The sequence below is a fragment of the Arachis stenosperma genome, chromosome 2 (genome assembly GCF_014773155.1).
Source record: "Arachis stenosperma cultivar V10309 chromosome 2, arast.V10309.gnm1.PFL2, whole genome shotgun sequence".
In the NCBI taxonomy this organism is placed as follows: Eukaryota; Viridiplantae; Streptophyta; class Magnoliopsida; order Fabales; family Fabaceae; genus Arachis; species Arachis stenosperma.
The window spans coordinates 35022617-35033781 of NC_080378.1; positions in this window are offsets into that span (position 1 = coordinate 35022617).

The following is an 11165-nucleotide window of genomic DNA, read 5'->3' on the forward strand; positions in this document are numbered from 1 at the left end:
ATGTTGCCTTTTCTGTTGAGAAAGGTTTAATGTCTGAATCATATCTTTTCTTGTTAGCCAAGTCATTAATTTTTAAAATCAAATCTTTTTAAATTGCTTTTCAAATCATATCTTCTCAATCACATCTTTTTAAAAACCATAACTTTTCAATCATATCTTTTTAATCACATCATTTTCAAAATAGTTTTCAATCATATCTTTTTGATTTCTAATTTCAAAATCTTTTTCAAAAATCACTTGATTTCTTTTCCACTCTTAGTTTTCGAAAATCAATTAGTATTTTTCAATATGTTTTAAAATCTTTTACTTAATTTTCGAAAATTTCTTCCCCTCTTCTCACATCCTTCTATTTATGGACTAACACTATTCCTCAATGAACAATTCGAACTCCATCTCTCTTGATAAGTTCGAATTCTTCTACTTCTTCCTTCTATTTTTCTTTTCCTCTGACACCTCAAGGAATCTCTATACTGTGACATAGAGGATTCTATACTTTCTTGTTCTTTTCTCTTTCATATGAGCAGGAGCAAAGACAAAAGCATTCTTGTTGAGGCTGACCCTGAACCTGAAAGGACCTTGAAGCGAAAGCTAAGAGAAGCTAAGGCACAATTCTCTGTAGAGGACCTAACAGAAACCTTCAAAGAAGAAGAACCCATGGCAGCCGAAAACAACAACAATGCCAACAATGCAAGGAAGGTGCTGGGTGACTTTACTGCACCTACTCCCGACTTCTATGGGAGAAGCATCTCTATCCCTGCCATTGGAGCAAACAACTTTGAGCTTAAGCCTCAATTAGTTTCTCTAATGCAACAGAATTGCAAGTTCCATGGACTTCCATTGGAAGATCCTCATCGGTTTTTAGCTGAATTCTTGCAAATCTGTGACACTGTCAAGACTAATGGGGTTGACCCTGAGGTCTACAGACTTATGCTATTTCCTTTTGCTGTAAGAGACAGAGCTAGGATATGGTTGGACTCACAACCTAAAGAAAGCCTGAACTCTTGGAAAAAGCTAGTCAATGCCTTCTTGGCAAAGTTCTTTCCACCTCAAAAATTGAGTAAGCTTAGAGTGGAAGTCCAAACCTTCAGACAGAAGGAAGGTGAATCCCTCTATGAAACTTGGAAAAGATACAAACAATTGATCAGAAAGTGTCCCTCTGACATGCTTTCTGAATGGAGCATCATAGGTATCTTCTATGATGGTTTGTCTGAACTGTCCAAGATGTCATTGGATAGCTCTGTTGGAAGATCTCTTCATCTGAAGAAGACGCCTGCAGAAGCTCAAGAGCTCATTGAAATGGTTGCAAATAACCAATTCATGTACACTTCTGAAAGGAATCCTGTGAACAATGGGACGAATCAGAAGAAAGGAGTTCTTGAGATTGATACTCTGAATGCCATATTGGCTCAGAATAAAATATTGACTCAGCAAGTCAATTTGATTTCTCAAAGTTTGTCTGGAATGCAAGCTGCAACAGGCAGTACTAAGGATGCTTCATCTGAAGAAGAAGCTTATGATCCTGAGAACCCTTCAATGGAAGAGGTGAATTACATGGGAGAACCCTATGGAAACACCTATAATTCTTCATGGAGAAATCATCCAAATTTCTCATGGAAGGATCAACAGAGACTTCAACAAGGTTTCAACAATAATAATGGTGGAAGAAACAGGTTTAGCAATGGCAAGCCTTTTCCACCATCTTCTCAGCAACAGACAGAGAATTCTAAGCAGAACCACTCTGACTTAGCAACCATGGTCTCTGATCTAATCAAAACCACTCAAAGTTTCATGACTGAAACAAGGTCCTCCATTAGGAAACAAGTGGGACAGCTGAGCAAGAAAATTACTGAACTCCCTCCTAGTACTCTTCCAAGCAATACAGAAGAGAATCCTAAAGGAGAATGCAAGGCCATCAACATGGCCGAATTTGGAGAGGAGGGAGAGGCAGTGAACGCCACTGAGGAAGACCTCAATGGACGTCCACTAGCCTCCAATGAGTTCCCTAATGAGGAACCATGGGAATCTGAGGCTCACACTGAGACCATAGAGATTCCAATGGATTTACTTCTACCATTCATGAGCTCTGATGAGTATTCTTCCTCTGAAGAGGATGAGTATGTCACTGAAGAGCAAGTTGCTAAATACCTTGGAGCAATCATGAAGCTCAATAACAAGTTATTTGGTAATGAGACTTGGGAGGATGAACCCCCTTTGCTCACTAAAGAACTGGATGACTTGACTAGGCAGAAATTACCTCAAAAGAGACAAGATCCTGGGAAGTTTTCAATACCTTGTACCATAGGCACCATGACCTTTAAGAAGGCTCTGTGTGACCTAGGGTCAAGTGTAAACCTCATGCCTCTCTCTGTAATGGAGAAGCTAGGGATCTTTGAGGTACAAGCTGCAAGAATCTCATTACAGATGGCAGACAATTCAAGAAAACAAGCCTATGGACTTGTAGAGGATGTTCTGGTAAAGATTGAAGACCATTACATCCCTGCTGATTTTATAGTCCTAGAGACTGGGAAGTGCAAGGATGAATCCATCATCCTTGGCAGACCCTTCCTAGCCACAGCAAAGGCTGTGATTGATGTGGACAGAGGAGAATTGATCATTCAAGTGAATGAAGAATCCCTTGTGTTTAAGGCTCAAGGATACCCCTCTGTCACCATGGAGAGGAAGCATGAAGAGCTTCTCTCAAAACAGAGTCAAACAGAGCCCCCAAAGTCAAACTCTAAGTTTGGTGTTGGGAGGCCACAACCAAATTCTAAGTTTGGTGTTGAACCCCCACATTCAAACTCTAAGTTTGGTGTTGGAAGGTTCCAACATTGCTCTGAGTATCTGTGAGGCTCCATGAGAGCCCTCTGTCAAGCTACTGACATTAAAGAAGCGCTTGTTGGGAGGCAACCCAATGTTATATTTTATCTATTTTCCTTTGTTATTTTATGTTTTCTGTAGGTTGATGATCATGAGAAGTCACAAAAACAATTGAAAAAGCAAAAACAGAATGAAAAACAGAAAGAAAAATAGCACACCCTGGAGGAAGACCTTGCTGGCGTTTAAACGCCAGTAAGGGTAGCAAATGGGCGTTTAACGCCCAGTCTGGCACCATTCTGAGCGTTTAACGCCAGAAAGGGGCACCAGACTGGCGTTAAACGCCAGGAAAGGGCAAGAAGTTGGCGTTAAACGCCAAAAATGGGCACCAGCCCGGCGTTTAACGCCAGAGTTGGCACAGAGAGCAATTTTGCTCGCCACTTGGTGCAGGGATGACTTTTTCTTGACACCTCAGGATCTGTGGACCCCACAGGATCCCCACCTACCCCACCACTCTCTCTCTTCTTCACCCATTCACCAATCACCTCAACACCTCTTCCCCAAAAACCCCTCACCTATCAAATCCCATCTTTCTCTTCACCACTCACATCCATCCTTCATAAAACCTCACCTACCTCACCATTCAAATTCAAACCACTTTCCCTCCCAAACCCACCCATTCATACCCGAACCCTACCCCTCTCTCCACCCCTATATAAACCCATCTTCACTACTTCATTTTCACACAACCTAAACACTACTTCTCCCCCTTTGGCCGAACCACAAAGCCATCTCCATCTCCTCTATTTCTTCTTCTTCTACTCTCTTCTTTCTTCTTTTGCTCGAGGACGAGCAAACCTTTTAAGTTTGGTGTGGTAAAAGCATTGCTTTTTGTTTTTCCATAATCATTTATGGCATCCAAGGCCGGAGAAACCTCTAGAAAGAGGAAAGGGAAGGCAAAAGCTTCCACCTCCGAGTCATGGGAGATGGAGAGATTCATCTCAAGGGTGCATCAAAACCACTTCTATGAAGTTGTGGCCTTGAAAAAGGTGATCCCTGAGGTCCCTTTCAAACTCAAAAAGAGTGAATATCCGGAGATCCGACATGAGATTCGAAGAAGAGGTTGGGAAGTTCTTACCAACCCTATTCAACAAGTCGGAATCTTAATGGTTCAAGAGTTCTATGCCAATGCATGGATCACCAAAAACCATGATCAAAGTGTGAACCCGGACCCAAAGAATTGGCTTACAATGGTTCGGGGGAAATACTTAGATTTTTGTCCGTAAAATGTAAGGTTGGCAGTCAACTTGCCCAAGATGCAAGGAGATGAACACCCTTACACTAGAAGGGTCAACTTTGATCAAAGGTTGGACCAAGTCCTCACAGTCATTTGTGAAGAGGGCGCTCAATGGAAGAGAGATTCAAGAGGGAAGCCGGTTCAACTGAGAAGGCATGACCTCAAGCCCGTGGCTAGGGGATGGTTGGAGTTTATCCAACGCTCAATCATTCTCACTAGCAACCGGTCTGAAGTTACTCTAGACCGGGCCATCATGATTCATAGCATCATGATTGGAGAAGAAGTAAAAGTTCATGAGGTTATAGCCCAAGAACTTTATAAGGTGGCGGACAAGTCCTCTACCTTGGCAAGGTTAGCCTTTCTTCATCTCATTTGTCACCTCTGTTATTCAGTTGGAGTTGACATAGAGGGAGACATCCCCATTGATGAGGACAAGCCCATCACTAAGAAAAGGGTGGGGCACCAAGAACATTCCATCCTCCTCCATGAAATTAGAGAAGATCAAAGAATCATGAGAGAGGAGCAACAAAGGCAAGGAAGAGACATTGAGGAGCTCAAGCACTCCATAAGATCTTCAAGAGGAAGAACAAGCCGCCATCACTAAGGTGGACCCGTTCTTTAATTTCCTTGTTCCTTATTTTCTTGTTTTTCGAAAATCATGCTTATGTTTATCTATGTTTGTGTCTTGTGATCATTAGTGTCTTAGTGTCTATGCCTTAAAGTTATGAATGTCCTATGAATCCATCACCTTTCTTAAATGAAAAATGTTCTTAATTGAAAAAAGAGAAGAATTGCATGAATTTTGAATTTTATAACAGATTAATTATTTTGATGTGGTGGCAATACTTTTGTTTTCTGAATGTATGCTTGAACAGTGCATATGTCTTTTGAATTTGTTGTTCATGAATGGTTGGCTCTTGAAAGAATGATGAAAAAGGAGACATGTTACTGAGGATCTGAAAAATCATAAAAATGATTCTTGAAGCAAGAAAAAGCAGTGAATACAAAAAAAAAGAAGCAAAAAAAAAAAAAAAACGAAAAAAAAGGAGAAAGAGAAAAAGAAAGAAAAAGAAAGAAATAAAGTTGTGATCCAAGGCAAAAAGAGTGTGCTTAAGAACCCTGGACACCTCTAATTGGGGACTCTAGCAAAGCTGACTCACAATCTGAAAAGGTTTACCTAATTATGTGTCTGTGGCATGTATGTATCCGGTGGTAATACTGGAAGACAAAGTGCTTTGGGCCACGGCCAAGACTCATAAAGTAGCTGTGTTCAAGAATCATCATACTTAACTAGGAGAATCAATAACACTATCTGGATTCTGAGTTCCTATAGAAGCCAATCATTCTGAATTTCAAAGGATAGAGTGAGATGCCAAAACTGTTCAGAGGCAAAAAGCTAAAAGCCCTGCTCATCTAATTAATACTGATCTTCATAGATGTTTTTGGAATTCATTGCATATTCTCTTCTCTTTATCTTATTTGATTTTCAGTTGCTTGGGGACAAGCAACAATTTAAGTTTGGTGTTGTAATGAGCGGATAATTTGTACGGTTTTTGGCATTGTTTTTAGTATGTTTTTAGTATGTTTTAGTTAGTTTTTATTATATTTTTATTAGTTTTTAGTTAAAATTCACTTTTCTAGACTTTACTATGAGTTTGTGTGTTTTTCTGTGATTTCAGGTATTTTCTGGCTGAAATTGAGGGACTTGAGCAAAAATCTAATTCAGAGGCTGAAAAGGACTGCAGATGCTGTTGGATTCTGACCTCCCTGATCTCGAAGTGGATTTTCTAGAGCTACAGAAGCCCAATTAGCGCGCTCTCAACGGCGTTGGAAAGTAGACATCCTGGGCTTTCCAGCAATATATAATAGTCTATACTTTGCCTAAGATTTGATAGCCCAAACCGGCGTTTCAAATTAGCTCAAAACTGCCCGGCGTTAAACGCCGGAACTGGCACAAGAATGGGAGTTAAACGCCCAAACTGGCACAAAAGCTGGCGTTTAACTCCAAGAGAAGTCTCTACACGAAAATGCTTCAATGCTCAGCCCAAGCACACACCAAGTGGGCCCGGAAGTGGATTTTTATGTCATTTACTCATTTCTGTAAACCCTAGGCTACTAGTTCTATACAAATAGGACCTTTCACTGTTGTATTTTCATCTTGGTTCTTCTGGTTCCCTCTCTGGGGCCGAAACCAATGATCACTACTATCACTTATGTATTTTCAACGGTGGAGTTTCTACACACCATAGATTAAGGTGTGGAGCTCTGCTGTACCTCGAGTATTAATGCAATTACTATTGTTCTTCTATTCAATTCAGCTTGTTCTTATTCCAAGATATTCATTCGCACTCAAGAACTTGATGAATGTGATGATTATGTGACACTCATCATCATTTTCACTTATGAACGAATGCCTGACAACCACCTCCGTTCTACAAGCAAACAAGGCTTGAATGTTTATCTCTTGGATTCTTAATCGGAATCTTCGTGGTATAAGCTAGAATTGATGGCGGCATTCAAGAGAATCCGGTAGGTCTAAACCTTGTCTGTGGTATTCTGAGTAGGATTCAATGATTGAATGACTTTGACGAGCTTCAAACTCCTGAAGGCTAGGCGTTAGTGACAGACGCAAAAGAATCAATGGATTCTATTCCAACCTGATTGAGAACCGACAGATGATTAGCCGTGCCGTGAGAGGGTGCGTTGAACATTTTCACTAAGAGGACGGGACTGTAGCCACTGACAACGATGATGCCCAACATACAGCTTGCCATGGAAAGGAGTAAGAAGGATTGGATGAAGACAGTAGGAAAGCAGAGAGACGGAAGTGACAAAGCATCTCCATTCGCTTATCTGAAATTCTCACCAATGAAATACATAAGTATCTCTATCTTTATGCTTTATTCATATATCATCCATAACCATTTGAATCTGCCTGACTGAGATTTACAAGGTGACCATAGCTTGCTTCATACCAACAATCTCCGTGGGATCGACCCTTACTGGCGTAAGGTTTATTACTTGGACGACCCAGTGCACTTGCTGGTTAGTTGTGCGAAGTTGTGATAAAAAGAGTTGAGATTGCAATGAGCGTACCATGTTGATGGCGCCATTGATGATCACAATTTCGTGCACCACTAATCATCTGTTGGTTCTCGATCATGTCGAAATAGAGTCCATTGATTCTTTTGCGTTTGTCATCACGCCCAACAATCGCGAGTTTAAAGCTCGTCACAGTTATTCAATCCTTGAACCCTACTTGGAATACCACAGACATGGTTTAGACTTTCCGGATTCTCATGAATGCCGCCATCAATTCTAGCTTATACCACGAAGATTCTGATTAAGAAATCTAAGAGATACTCATTCAATCTGATGTAGAATGGAGGTGGTTGTCAGGCACACGTTCATAGATTGAGGAAGGTGATGAGTGTCACGGATCATCACCTTCTTCATAGTGAAGCACGAATGAACATCTTTGATAGGAACAAGCGTGTTTGAATGGAAAACAGAAATAATTGCATTAATTCATCGAGACACTGCAGAGCTCCTCACCCCCAACAATGGGATTTAGAGACTCATGTTGCCAAAAGGTACAAATTTCAGATCTAAAAATGTCATGAGATACAAAATAAGTCTCTAAAAGTTGTTTAAATACTAAACTAGTAACCTAGGTTTACAGAAAATGAGTAAACTAAGATAATTGGTGCAGAAATCTACTTCTGGGGCCCACTTGGTGTGTGCTGGGGCTGAGACTTAAGCTTCTCACGTGCTTGGGCTGTTTCTGGAGTTGAACGCCAGGTTGTAACCTGTTTCTGGCGTTGAACTCCCACTTGCAACCTGTTTCTGGCGCTGAACGCCAGACTGCAACATGGAACTGGCGTTTAATGCCAGTTTACGTTATCTATCTTCGCGCAAAGTATAAACTATTATATATTGCTGGAAAGCCCTGGATGTCTACTTTCCAACCCAATTGAGAGCGCGCCAATTGGACTTCTGTAGCTCCAAAAAATCTATTTTGAGTGCAGGGATGTCAGAATCCAACAGATCAGCAGTCCTTTTTCAGCCTGAATCATATTTTAACTCAGCTCCTTTTTTAGCCAGAAAATATCTGAAATTACAGAAAAATACACAAACTCATAGTAAACTCCAGAAATATGAATTTTGCTCAAAAACTAATAAAAATATATTAAAAACTAACTAAAACACACTAAAATCTACATGAAATTACCCCCAAAAAGCGTATAAAATATTCGCTCATCACAACACCAAACTTAAACTATTACTTGTCCTCAAGCAACTAGATAAATAAAATAGGATAAAAAGAAATTAAGAAACAATAATATCTCCGAGTTTCAAGTGAAGCTCAGATTCTAATTAGATGGAGCAAAGCTTAGTAGCTTTTTGCTTCTGAACAGTTTTGGCATCTCACTTTATCCTTTGAAGTTCAGAATGATTGGCATCCATAGAAACTCAGAATTCAGATAGTATTATTGATTCTCCTAGTTTAGTATGTTGATTCTTGAACACAGTTACTTTATGAGTCTTGGTCGTGGCCCTAAGCACTTTGTTTTCCAGTATTACCACCGGATACATAAATGCCACAGACACATAACTGGGTGAACCTTTTCAGATTGTGACTTAGCTTTGCTAGAGTCCCCAATTAGAGGTATCCAGAGTTCTTAAGCACACTCTTTTGCTTTGGATCACGACTTTAACCACTCAGTCTCAAGCTTTTCACTTGGACCTGCATGCCACAAGCACATGGTAAGGGACAGCTTGATTTAGCCGCTTAGGACTGGATTTATTTCCTTGGGCCCTCCTATCCATTGATGCTCAAAGTCTTGGATCCTTTTCACCCTTGCCTTTTGGTTTAAAGGGCTATTGGCTTTTTTCTACCTTTTTTGCTTTTTTTTTCGCAAAATAATTTTTTTATTTTTTTTCTTTCGCAAGCTTGTTTTTCACTGCTTTTTTTTGCTTCAAGAATCAATTTCATGATTTTTCAGATCATCAATAACATTTCTCTTGTTCATCATTCTTTCAGGAGCCAACAATTTTAACATTCATAAAATTCAATATAAAAAATATGCACTGTTCAGGCATTCATTCAAAAGACAAAAAGTATTGCTACCACATATAAATAATTAGAATTTTTCTTATTAAGAACTCGAAAAAATATTGCCTCTTTATTCTAAAAATCTACTATTTTATTCATGTTTGATGATGGTGAGAAAAATAAATTATAGCTTAATTGGAGATAAAATCAAAATAGAGATACTAATTACTACTACTAATATATAACTTCTAAGGTAAATTCATAATAAAAATAGTTATCACAGAGTTAAGGCAAAAATTAGGACTGAACAACCTTTATTTTGGGAAGTGGGTGTTCCTCTAGTCTGTGGGGTGCTTGATCCTTCAAGAGATATTTTCTGACGCTTCAGTTCCTTCAAGTCACATCCTTACTCTTCTTGTTCCCTTAGGTGCCATGATCTTGATGAGTTTTAGCTCAGTGATCATGGCAAATCACACCAAACTTAGAGGTTTGCTTGTCCTCAAGCAAAAGAAAGGAAATAAGAGGAATAGAAGGAGAGGCAATTTCGAAATTCAAAAGATATGATGAGTTGAAAAAGATATGAGAAGAAATTAAAAAGATTTGAAAAGGATTCAAAAAGATAGATGAGTTTTGAAAAAGATTTAAAAAGAAATTAAAGAAAAATCAAGAAATATGTTTAGGAAAAAATTTTTTGAAATTGAAGTTGAAAGATGAGAGTTTGTTCATGTTTGTGCAAGAAATCATGAATTGAAACATGAAAATTGGAAAAAGTTTGAATTGAAAACGAAATTACCTCCTCCCCACAATCCTGGCATTAAACAACCAAACGCTGCATGTTTTGGGCGTTTAACGCCCATGTGCAGCTTCTCCTGGGCGTTCAATGCCCAACTGTTGCTTCTAGCTGGCGTTGAACGCCAGGAACTCCTTTGTCACTGGGCGTTTTTCTGAACGCCTAGGATGCTGTAAATCTGGCGTTGAACGCCCAGAAGATGCTTCTTTCTGGCATTCAACGCCCAGAAGGTGCTTCTTTCTGGCGTTCAACGCCCAGAAGATGCTTCTTTCTGGCGTTCAACGCCCAAAACAGCTCTTACTGGTGTTTTCGCACCAGTAAACTTCTTTTTGCTGTTTTTTATCCTTTGAATCCTTCTATAATTCTGTGAACTCAAGCAATTGCTATTTTACCTTGAAGATAATTGACATATACCTGTAAAAATAAATTAATTAACAAATAAACTTTGTAAATGGCTGGGTTGCCTCCCAGCAAGCGCTTCTTTATTGTCTTTAGCTGGACTATTATTGAGCTTTAATCAAGTCTTAGTTTTGAGCATTCTTGCTCAAAATTGCTTTCAAGATAATGTTTGACTCTCTGTCCATTAACAATGAACTTTTTGTTGGAATCATTATCCTGAAGCTCTACGTATCCATATGGTGACACACTTGTAATCACATATGGTCCTCTCCACCGGGATGTCAATTTTCCGGGGAATAATCTGAGCCTAGAATTAAATAGCAAAACTTTTTGCCCTAGCTCAAAGACTCTAGATGACAGTTTCTTATCATGCCATCTTTTTGCTTTCTCCTTGTAAATTTTTGCATTTTCGAAAGCATTGAGTCTGAATTCCTCTAGCTCATTTAACTGGAGCAAACATTTTTCTCCAGCTAACTTGGCATCAAGGTTTAGGAACCTGGTTGCCCAAGAGGCCTTATGTTCCAGTTCCACTGGCAAGTGACAGGCTTTTCTATACACAAGCTGGTATGGAGAAGTTCCTATGGGAGTCTTGAATGCTGTTCTGTATGCCCACAGAGCATCATCCAAGCTTCTTGCCCAATCCCTTCTACGGTTAATTACAGTCCATTCCAGGATTCTTTTAAGTTCTCTGTTAGAGACTTCAGCTTGCCCATTTATCTGTGGATGATATGGAGTGGCTACCTTGTGGCTAACTCCATAACGAACCAAAGCAGAGTAAAGCTGGTTATTGCAGAAATGAGTGCCCCCAT